At 37.3% G+C, this 11,855-nt stretch overlaps 1 non-coding gene across 1 annotated transcript; it reads left to right on the forward strand.

Annotated features, from left to right (window-relative positions):
- Window positions 1-402: 402 nt before the first annotated feature.
- LOC149494864 (small nucleolar RNA R71) lies at window positions 403-507 on the forward strand. The gene has a single exon (XR_016321940.1). It is a non-coding gene; the product is annotated as a small nucleolar RNA R71 (small nucleolar RNA).
- The last annotated feature ends 11,348 nt before the right edge of the window (window positions 508-11,855 follow it).

Raw genomic sequence — 11,855 nt, forward strand, 5'->3', positions numbered from 1 at the left:
CACTTGTTCCTCCATAACCGGATGCTTATAATTACATCATTTGACACATGCCCATTTTGACCGCAATTGTCACAAATAAGAGATGTTGATTTACTTATGTTTAAGTTATCAATTTTATAAGACAAGCAGAAATCTGTGATTGCATTATAGTTAAGGGGTCTAATTCATGCACTTTCTTTGCTGAATTTTTGAAGAAGAAGAAGACTCATTACTAACAGTAGAATGACTTACCTGAGTTCTTCGGTTGGCCATATGCTATTATTGTTGGCCATCTCTTCTAGCAACTCAATTGCATCATTAGTAGTCTTCTTCATTAATGATCCTCCTGCCATAGCATCTATAGTTCCCCTTGTAGACGGTGTTACCCCATTGTAGAAGGTTTGAATCAATATATTTTGGGGAAGGCCATGGTGTGGGCAAACTTTGGAGCTCTTTATAGCGATCCCATGCCTCATATAAGGATTCATTTTCATGTTGGGTAAATAAGGTTATTTCTTTGATAAGCCTAGCAGTTTTGCTAGTGGGAAATACTTAGACAGGAAGGCTTGGGCTAGTTCTTCCCAAGTAGTGATAGAGTTTGGTGGTAATGAATTCAACCAAGCTTTGCCTTGTCTTTCAATGTGAAAGGAAAAGACTAACTTGATAGCATCTGCTGGTACCGAATTCATCTTGAATGTATCACAGATCTCAAGAAAACTGGCTATATGCGAATTAGGATCCTCATTTGGGTCCGTAGAATTGAACACTATTTTGAAGCATTTGTAATAAAGCAAGTTTAATCTCAAACTGGTTAGCATTTACCGGTGGACGTACTACCCTTTTGTGAACCATTTAAACTTGGAGTCACAAAGTCCATCAACCTCTGTGGCTGATTTCCATCACCCATGATTCTTGAATTTTTCTTTTTTCTCTTTTTTCGTTGTGAAAGGAATTGTTCAATCTCAGGCTGATAATCCTCCAATTCACTATTTGAAGATCTGGTACTTGGCATATGAGTTATGTAAATTATGTGTTCCTGCAAAATTTTGAATTAACTATAAGTATGTATAATTAAAATAAACTGCAAATCACATATAAGAATATTTCGTTAAATGACAGAACCGTTCCCCGGCAACGGCGCCAAAAACTTGTTGCGTCTCTTTTGAGTTCCGCAAGTATACGGATCGCAACGTAGTAATAAAAGATCGATCCCACGAGGAACGAGTTGAGTCCACTTGCTACTTTATTCTTAATGATGTGTTTACAGAAATAAGAATACAATAGTGATTAATTTCTATTTAAGCTAAGGCTAAAGTTTAATTAAATTAAAAGACAAGTGTATAGTCAAATACTTAGAATAATTAATCACAAAGACAAGTTGTAGTAAAATACTTAGAATAATTAATCATGCACAGGATTTTCTCTTTCTATTCAAAAGCTTGTAATATACAATAAAGAATTCTTTAATTACATATGGTATGATATAATTCAACTTCTCAGTATAGAATTATACTTTCTACTATATGTATTTCTACATATAAAATCCCTATCTTGTTAAATATTAAACCTAATTCTTATTCTTTGATTATCTCAATAAGACAGATTTAACTTCAACAGAAATAAGTGAAATGTGTATATTTAAATTCAATTCAATGAATTAAATCTCTTTGATCTTTACTAAACTATTTCCTTCTGAGAATATAATCTAGTAACTTTGATTAAACAAAGACCAAAAGATAACTTAAAGAATTTTTATCGAATACTACCAATTAAAAATTGTTGCTTTGCATAGAAGAGTTATGAAGAACAACATACAACAAGTCTATAAAACAAGAGAAAGAATGAATCTAACTCAAGCCTCCGGAGGGCGTCACACCTCAAGGAACTTCTTGGTGTTCTTGGCACAATCAATAACAAGTGACTTTCGTCAATCTTGCTCTAAGTACTACTAACACACTTTTCCTAATACAATCTAAGTGTTTTGTGAATCTAACTCTGAATAAGAATCAATTCTGTATCTATCTATCTGTCTCCTTTGCTTCACTTTGATTGCTATTTATAGAGGAGGAGAGTGATGGTGGTGTTGGTAGTGATTGGTTGGCCAAGAGGTGCTTGAGGTGACTTCTCTTAGGAGGAGTCCCGACCCTTGCATGGAAAGATATGATTCTCTGATGAAAAGGCAGCAATCACGTCTCCTGGAAGTCTCGACTCGCGCTCGCGCTGGTGAAGGTTGCGCTCGCGACTTCTGCTCCAAATGCTCCTGCCTCTCAAAAAGTTCTGTTCGCACTCGCGCATATGTAAGGCGCGCGCGTATTTCGCTGGCAAACTTTTTGTCTCTCAAAGGTGCTTTCTCGCGCCCGTGCAGATGGAAGGCGCGCGCGTCTTCTGGTCCAATTGCTTCTGACACTCAGATCTGCTTGGCACGCCCGCTTATGTGAATGTCGCGCTCGCGACTAGCTTTTCTGGGTGTAGGTTGGCGCGCGACTTCTGGTAGTGCTCACGACGTGGGCATTTTTCTTTGTTGCGACTTGCTTGGCGGCGCGAAGGCTGGATCAAGGAATTCTCCCATCTTTTTAACTTGTTTTGGCCCTATTTTTGTATAGAACAAGTCTTTGCTCCAACTTTGTTCCTGCAATTCACTTTGAAACAAAACAACACGAACAAACGTAAAATGTACAAAAATAATCATGCATTCATGCAATTTATATCGAAATAACATAACAAGATTTGCCCGCTTTGCGAGGCTATCAGTTACGTTTAACCAATAACAGACCAACTAAATGCTATGAAAATGAGATTTTTAAGAAATAAAAGACTAAAAATGAAAAGAAAAGGTTAAAGTGATTACCTAGCCCTCAGATTTGAGGATTGCATGCACTTAGATTGGTTTTGGGACACTGCTCCACGATCCCAGAAGTGTTGTTATCAAGTTTTTCAAAGCAAATTTCTTTTTCTTTCTTTTCTCTCTTTTTCACTTCTTATATTTTTTGTGCTTTTGATTTTAAATCTATATATCTAATGGCTTGATCTTCCTCAAGGTTACTCACTTGAGTTCTTGGGGAAGAAACCCTAGCCGTGAATCAAAAACCTAAGCTTCAAGCGTTGAAGTTTTTAGAGAAAATGAGAGAAAAGTGCAAAAGTCTCATTTTTAGCACAACATGTTGTATTTATATGGGTAGGGCAACAAAACAAGCTGCGTCACGGGTAGAAGCTGCGTGACGGAACCGCAAGCTACGTGACGCAGCTTACTTTTCGTACAGTTGCCGCATATCCATACAAACAGTGCAGGCCGTTGCACGGGCGCGCGCCAGAGGTGTCAGCCTGGTTAGAGTTGCGTGACGCAACTAAGAGTGCCGTCACGCAGGTGATAGCTCGTGATGCAACCCTAACACGGGTTAGACACCTTTGGGCGGTTTGATTCAAATTTTGGTTTAAACACTTCTGGTTGATCGTGATACCTTATCCCTTATCCTCATATCATCACTGGGTTAGGCGGGGGCATAAAATTACGCGTCAACAGGAAAGGAACATAGTTTTTTACTGAACTGTAAAAAAAATGGTGAGTAGTGTTATATAATTCACATCATCCACCTGCATTTTGCATTCATGCATGCATGGTTAAATGTTATTCATGCATTACTTAATAAATTCCCTTTTGTGTTGCATTAGTTGTTACTATTGGAAATGGTTTGATTTGTTGTGATGTGTTACATGTATGCTTTGCTTGTGTTGAATTAGAATGATGTGGGTCACCGTCAGGTTTATGAGGGAGGTCTATGATACCATCGGCCATGTATAGGGAGATCGGTGCCCTTATGTGCATCTGATGAAATATGATATGGAAACCACAGGGTGGCCTCCTGTTGGTATGGAAAAGAAAAAAAAGTATAAACAAATTTAGAGAGCTGGTCAAGTGAGGTTAAGCTGGTCGGCCATGTACAGGGAATCAACTCCCTGGTGCACACGTGATGAGAGGGTGAGCTATGTGTGAGGATGGCTCGTTGAGGGTTTTGGTGATGCCATTAACCAGTTTCCACGTGATATGATTATGTGAAGTGTTAATATTTGTGATTGTTGTTGTTATGTCATTTGTGTGATCGACTGCATGATATAACTAGTCAGATGACTAGATTGATTTGTTTATGCATTTGTGTGATTGTGCGGGGTGAGAGGTTTAACTAACATTAACTAACATACTCACTGAGTTTAGGCACTCACCCCTGCCTTAAAATTTTTCTAAGTTAAAGCAAATCCTTTTGAAAGCAACTTGGTTGAGCATTGAAATGGTGAAACCTATTACTTAGCTCCAAGGTCTTTAGAAAAGTATTGTAAATGTAAAAATTATTGAATATAATTACTTAGACTTCCGTAAATTGCAATTTGTGTGGGTTATAATTAATAAGTGATTAGATTATATGTTATATATTTTTTATTTATGAATAATCCATACAAATATTGAATGGAGTATAGAAACCTTATGAGTTCTTACTTGATAAAAGGGGCCTAAGGGTTAGGGTATGTAAAAAAGATCAGTGAATCCTAGCTGTTTGGCTTACTACGGGCCTTGGAGGCCTTAAGCCCACCCAGGTCCTAGTGCGGGCCCCGGCCCATGGTGATGGGTCGTGACATTAATCAATAACATGAACATTTGCCACTAAAGAATCGAACATACAAAAATACCACACTTAGCCCAAGCTCTATTTCACAAGCTCGAAAACGAAGGGAGAACCTGGCAAATCGCATGGATTACCGAATAGCACATAAAGAAGCAAACACCATAGCCAAACTGACAGCTTGAAGGAAGAACTACCTAAAGATGTGATGCTATAATAACAAATCAACTGACCTATGAATAGGATGAAGTCTTCATAACCGAACCAGACACCAGTTGGATGAGAGAAATTATAGATTTCATACAAATGACATCCGACCAACAAATAAACAAGAGTCCCTTAAAATAAGTAGAAAGGCAGCCAACAACACACTCAGGGACGAAATACTATATAGAAAATCAAACCCTCATCGGAGAGACACATGAAAGATTCTATGGGGCACATGAAAGCTTGGATGCTATAATACAAAATATTGCTATTGGGCTACTACTGGCCCACATTGAAAAGAGATGTTTACTATTTCATCCGCCATTACTCTACCTGCTAAAGGTATGACCGAGTGCCAAGGAAACCCTCATCAGAATTACAACCAGTAGGCTTGGCATGGCCCTTATCTCAATGGGGCATGCACATTCTAGGTCTTTTCCCCGTTACAATCGGGCAAAGGAAGTTTGTGGTAGTGGCCATTAGTTCTCCAAATGGGTGGATGCTAAAGCACTCAGCGCCATAACACTAGCTTGAATCATCAGCTTCTTCTGACACAAGATAATATTCAGGTATGGTGTACCTCATAAACTTATTACTGACAATGGTAAATAATTTGATTGAGGAGCCTTCAGATCTTTCTGTGCGGATTGTCACATCGAACTCCAGTTTACCTCAATGGCCCATCCACAGATGAACGGCCTCACCAAAATAACAAATCGAACCATTTTGCAAGGATTAAAGAAAAGGTTGGACGGAGCAAAAGGTGAATTAGGCAGACGAACTAAACAGTGTACTTTGGGCATATTGAACTACATCCAAGCACGCCACTGGAGAGAGCCCATTCTCCCTTGTGTATGGAACATAAGTTGTGATCTCTATTGAAATCGGCTCCCCCAGCTTTTGCACACACAAACACAACAACTTGGATAATAATGAAAGCCTAAGACTTGACCCGGACCTTATTAAGAAAAGAGGAACAACGCGATGGTTAGAGTCGAAGCATACAGACGGAGGATGAGAAAATATCATAATCGATAAGTTCAAAAATATCACAACCGAAATAACCAAAGGGTTAACAGGCATGCGCAAGCTCGAACAAGATTAGGATGGCCCATGTGAAGTCATAAAACAACCAGGCCCCGACACCTACAAACTCAAAAAGCTTATTGTATATTCACAAATAAATGTAACTTAGTTCTAGGAAGAAATAGTAAAAGAACTATCGAGTTTTTTCATCTAAATTATCAAGTCATAAGACCAGGGTGTAAAAGGGAGATTGGAAGTGAAATTATAATATAGGGGATAGAAACGCTTGACATGTTAGGTTTTTCCTAAGAATTTCTTAGATTCTTTGGCCTTACATATTTCCCGCTTCAAACAGCTCGGACTTAAGTAGTCCTCAGATCATTCAGACTTAAGCAGTCCTTAAAGTTTTTGAACTTAAGACGTTCTTAAATAGCTCGGACTTAAAAGAGTCCTTAGATAGCTTGAACATAACTAGTCCTTAAAATTTTAGATAGTCGTCTCCCAGTTTGGACCCAACAATTCATATAAAGAAGTAAACTACTCGAAAAAAATCTCTGGCAATCAATAATATTTTGGCGATTAACGGAAGCTTAAAAAGGGCATTCTATTGAAATCATAAAAGGTACAACATGAATTGGTCTTTTATAAAAAAAAAAAAGAGCTACTCTAAGAAGGGACCAAACGGAAAACTAAGTAGATCAGGCATGAACTTGTGAGCCTCCCGTTTGATCATCCCTACCAAGCGAAAAGTCAATAGGCAGATCTTGACTTGTTGGAGGGTTTTGGTCAGCAGGCGAATCTGGGATTGATAGAGGACTTTGATCTATAGGAGGATCCTGGCTTGTCGTAGGATCTTGATTTGTTGGAAGGCTAGCAGGATCTTTGAATCAGGAACATCCCTGAGGGTTTACTCAAAGATCCCTTCAGTATCGGCATCGACATTCTCTTCAGTCTCCTCATCATCATCCAAGTATATGTTATCAACCCAGCTCAAATCCCCCTCAAGACTTCGAGCTCTCAGTTCGGCTAAAATCTTAGACCGAAGACTAAAACACGTCCAGGTCAAGGTTCACTTCCACTGAGTGTTCTTGCTCACAAAAACTTACTAATTCCGAGACTTCAAAGTAGAAACTTCACAGCTTGCCTCCTATACACTTCTTTGAGCTTTTGGCACTCAACGTCCAACCTCTCTACCTACTATGCTGACTTGATTGCTCGGTCATTAATTGGTTAAGCATTTTCCATCTTTCCTCCATCTTTGCTTTGTTTGTCTCTAGCTCGCCAACTCGGCCCTTTAGTTTTTTATTCGAGTATAAATTAACGTTATCGCATTGATCGCCTAAAAGAAACAGAGAAGGAACATGAATAATAAGGATAATATCGTATATAAGGCAAAGGCGAGAGAGAAAACATACTTGAAAGAGACACTGCTTGATGGCGTTCCTCATGGCCATATCATCTTGACACCCATAGTATTCATGATATGGAGGGAAGAAGCAGTATTTAGCCATCTCTCTACTGGCATTATCATCTTAGAGGTTGACGCACTTCCTATACTTTTTCTTAAAGGAGCAAACATCAGGAATTTCCTTTATATCCGAAGGATGGATTGAGGTAAGAATCTCCCGGGGTCTTTTCCTAGTTTGCTTAGGGACCAGCTGATTTACTCGTTCGAGTAGGAACCACTGAAGGAGCTGGAGTCAAAGCGGGAGGATCAAGAATGACCAAAGGAGTTTTTTTTTGCCGAGCCTTCCCCCTCAACTTGCTTCCTCATTCTTCAGCCACCTTCAAGAGCTTAACTTTCTTGGGAGCATTTCTGTACAAAGTAAAATACAAAATTAAAAAGTGTCAATAAAATCGAACATAAAATAATAAATAAGAGCAGGCCTACCAGAGGGATGGGGGTTAAGTCTCATGGGTCCACTAGGTGAATAAGTCGGATATCCCTCAATAATCACTTCCTTAAGGTCCATTGTCCCTAGCCCTCGAGCTTTTATAAGTTTCACACAAACGTTTATCCTTGGGACTAAACCTTTTAGGCACATGGCTGGCAAGTGTAACAGACCATTTGTTCAGTATTTGAACCCTCCAGGATGCCGCATAATAAAGTATTTCTATTTTTAGTTTTTAAAAAAGAAATTTTGACTTATTGCTAAAAACGTTGCATTTTGGCCTCGCCTGAAGAAAATAATATCCTCGTTCAAGCGATCATGAAGCATGTAAAGATCTTTAAATCCCCGAGTAATGAGCACAGTCCCATCCTAGCGAGCCAACTCCACGATACCATATATAAATCTTAAACCATTAGGGTGGAGTTGACTTATGGTTATCTGATACTTATTGAAGGACTTGAGGGGCTCAATCAACAGTAGTCGAACTCCCGAGCGAAGTCCTCTTCATACAACAAAATGGAGTCATTGTCCAATCTTCATTTGCCCTCATGTATTTCAAAGGGCAAGCTAATTTATATTCTGGTGGTATCCCATACATGAAGCAAATTTCTAGAACCTTGCCCTTATCAATATCAAACGGGATGTCGGCGATCCTAACGTGGTCCTTTCTTGGCTTAGCTTCGAATGTGGCTAGCTCGGTCAACTCAGTATCCTTGTCTTCGTGCTCGAAAGAAGAGACCTTTGAGTGTTACATCACCATTTGGACATCCTCGTCACTAGATGAACCCATGATCCCAACAGCAAAAAAAATGGTAAAGAAAAAACCAAGAAAGAACTTAAAACACTACCAGACGAGAAAACTCTAGAGAGAGAAATAGGCCAAAATCTAGAGAGATGCTCTAGAAGTTGTGGAATAGAAAGTGAGTAAGAAAAGGGAAGAAGAGGAGGATATATATAGGGGAGATGGAAGCACCCGAAGAGTCGCCTTAGTAATAGAGATGACTCTTGGAATCTACCTTGGAAACCCAAATGATGATGCCCACACTTATGTAACTAAACGTTGGGGCCTTAGGCTTAGAAATGAACCTATAATTAGGGAAAAGCCTGTCCGAGCAATTAAATGAGACTTCAAAAAAAATATATAATATAATATATGAAAATGAACGATGATGAAATATATATAAATTTTAGACATAAATGACAAAATATTGTTGGGGGACAATTGTATAATCAGTAAAAATATATATTAATAAATCTATTCCTAACCACCATATCCCCCTAAAAAATCTCTCAAATCACCCAATTAGTGGAACAGTATCTCCACTATCTAATTTCCTTAACCAACTACCTCTACTATAAATAGGGGACCTTTCCTCAAAGATCATAAGATAACTAGAAATGGAATAACTCTCTATGTTGATCCCTCTCCCAAATACTAAGAAAAAGTAACATTAATTATTGAGACTATTATTGTTGAATCATGTATTGGTTTAGTTGAGGATGAGGTTCAGGCTCTTGTCGCGTTCTACAATTCTTTTCTACCTCTCGCATCGTAAGGCAAAGAAGCATAAGATCAGTACTAATGTCAAAAAAAAAAAAAAAAAAAAAAGCATAAGATCAGTACCAAGATGAAGATGGATTCGTGATCTTTCATTTTTCATTTGTTGACAATGTAGAGCATCTTGGTGGCCCTGAAAGTGCTGAAATTTTCTTAATTAGTTTTGTTTTCTGTTTCTTGATTTCTTAATTAGTATATATTGAAAATTTTTAACGGTTGATTTTTTTTTTAAAAAATTCTCTTACTACTATTTCTTTTGTCTATTGGGTTTGATTCTTTTGATTATAGGAACTACTCCAAACTCAATTGTTTCATCCATAAATGTTATTGACCTTACATCATTACAAATGAAGAGCCATTTTACAGTTGTACAAAGTCCTAAAGAAGGTAAAAAAAACAAAAAAGAAGCAAATCTTACTAGAGATGGCCATATTACGGTTCCGGGAATCGGAACCGTCGGTTCGATCGGTCGGAACCGTAACGGAATAGGTGAGAACCGGAACCGGGCCGACCGGAACCGGAAACAGAAAATTTCGGTTCAGTTCCGGCTCCAAATTTTCTGAAACCGGAACCGGCGGTTCCATAGAACCGGTCAGAACCGGACTGAACCGCCGGTCGAACCGGTTCGAACCGGCGGTTCTAGCCAAACTGTCAGGTTTTTTTTTTTTTTTTAAATTTATTGTGAAATCTCTTAATTATGTTCAAGTCTTTAAAAAAATAAATTTAATTGAAATATTTTTTAATTTTTTAGGTGTATCTTTTAATTTTTATGTTTAATTTTTTTTTTTTAAACCGGTCTTCAAAATTTAAAATTATGTTCAAACTTTTTTAAACAAAAAATAAATTCAGTTGAAAATTTTTTTAAAAAAAAATAATTATGTTCAAGTCTTTAAAAAAATAAAATTAATTGAAGTATTTTTAATTTTTTAGGTGTATTTTTAATTTTTTATGTTCAAATAATTTTTTTTTTAAACCGGTCTTCAAAATTTAAAATTTAAAATTATGCGAATTCGCCGGAAACCAATCGAAACCCGGAACCGGAACCGGACCTTTTCGGTTCGGTTCCGGTTCCAGTTTTTCTGGAACTGGAACCGCCGGTTCCGAAACCGGAACCGTGGCCAAGCCTAAATCTCTCTCTCTCTCTCTCTCTCTCTCTCTCTCTCTCTCTCTCTCTCTCTCTCTCCCATTTGAAAATATTTATTATAAAAATAAGTTTTAGCTACTTTCTTTGGCTAATTTTTATCTATGGTCCTTCAACATATATGGTAATCTCCTTGTGGTACCCAATCTTGAATTTGTTCCTTAGAACTACCTGCACTTCAATTATATAACAACAAACACCCTCAAAACATAATCCAGTGGGAAAGCAACCGAAAAGCTGACGTGGCTCACTGGCAAGAGTTGCAAAATGAAAATTATAGCCATATTAGTAGATCCAGTCAAATAAATGCCTTAATTATTTTCTCTCTCCATAATCCTATCTGTTGTCGCTTCTTCAAAGCAAAGAAACCCTATTTCCTAAAAAAAAAAACAGCTTTCGTTTGATCTTATAAGATTTCCTTCATTTATCATTTTATCTTTTCTTGTAAAATTCGGGCAAGACCTTACAAGACCTCCTTACTGCTATTGAGATGTCGGATTCCATGAGTGTCCTTCAAACTATTTTCTTTGGATATAGTTCCATGTATATGTATTGTTATCGAACTATAAATCTAAATATTCTCATCGAAACCTCAAAGTCTTCACAGAAATCACTTGGTCTTCTTGGCAAGGATCGCGTTCCTACCTATGGAAATCTGTGATAATTGCGATACTTCTTTTTCCTTCTTGTCCTTATTGAAGCTATTAATTATTTTATTGCGCTTTCATTTGCAATTTATTTTTTGGGAACTGGCTATTCTCATTGTCATTGTAGTTTCTGAGTTCAGTGTAGGCGTGTTCATCTTTTTTTTTTTTTTTTTTTTTTTGTTCTTGCTTTAATTAATTAAAAAGATTAAGGCCATATTTAACTAATCATATGACGTAATAATATAATATTAAACTGATGGTTCCATCATATAATACTAAACATAGCTTTACGGCAAAGAACAAACTTAATATTTTTATTTATGTATATAACTATGTAGTTTTCATTGTCTTTTTCTTCTTTTATAGTTGCAGCACTTAACAAAGGATTCAATCGTGCTTTAGAGACACTTTCTGTGGTGGACTACTCTTGGCATAGCAGAGGTTGTGCTTGTTTGCTGAAAATTTTCAGGAAGTATTTGTCACAATCAGTATTTTCATAGCAGGTATATATATAATATGATAACTATATTTGAAAAAAAAAAGTTCCATAACTTGATTAATTAATTTCTCTCGAATTATTGATACGATTTTTCATTTGTCAATTTCTATAAATTGTTGATTCAAAATGCCAATTATCACATGTTTATATGTTGTGGGTCCCTTCGACACGTGGAATCCACACGCTTTGAAAAAGAAAAAAAAGAAGGAAAACGTGTTCTTTGACGAAAGAAAGAAAGAAAAAAGTCAAAAAGGAAGGCAATGGAGTTATACACGGCATTCCTACGCGTTAAC

Source organism: Jatropha curcas, chromosome 7 (genome assembly GCF_041381405.1).
Source record: "Jatropha curcas cultivar XTBG-Jc1 chromosome 7, XTBG_Jcur_1.0, whole genome shotgun sequence".
In the NCBI taxonomy this organism is placed as follows: Eukaryota; Viridiplantae; Streptophyta; class Magnoliopsida; order Malpighiales; family Euphorbiaceae; genus Jatropha; species Jatropha curcas.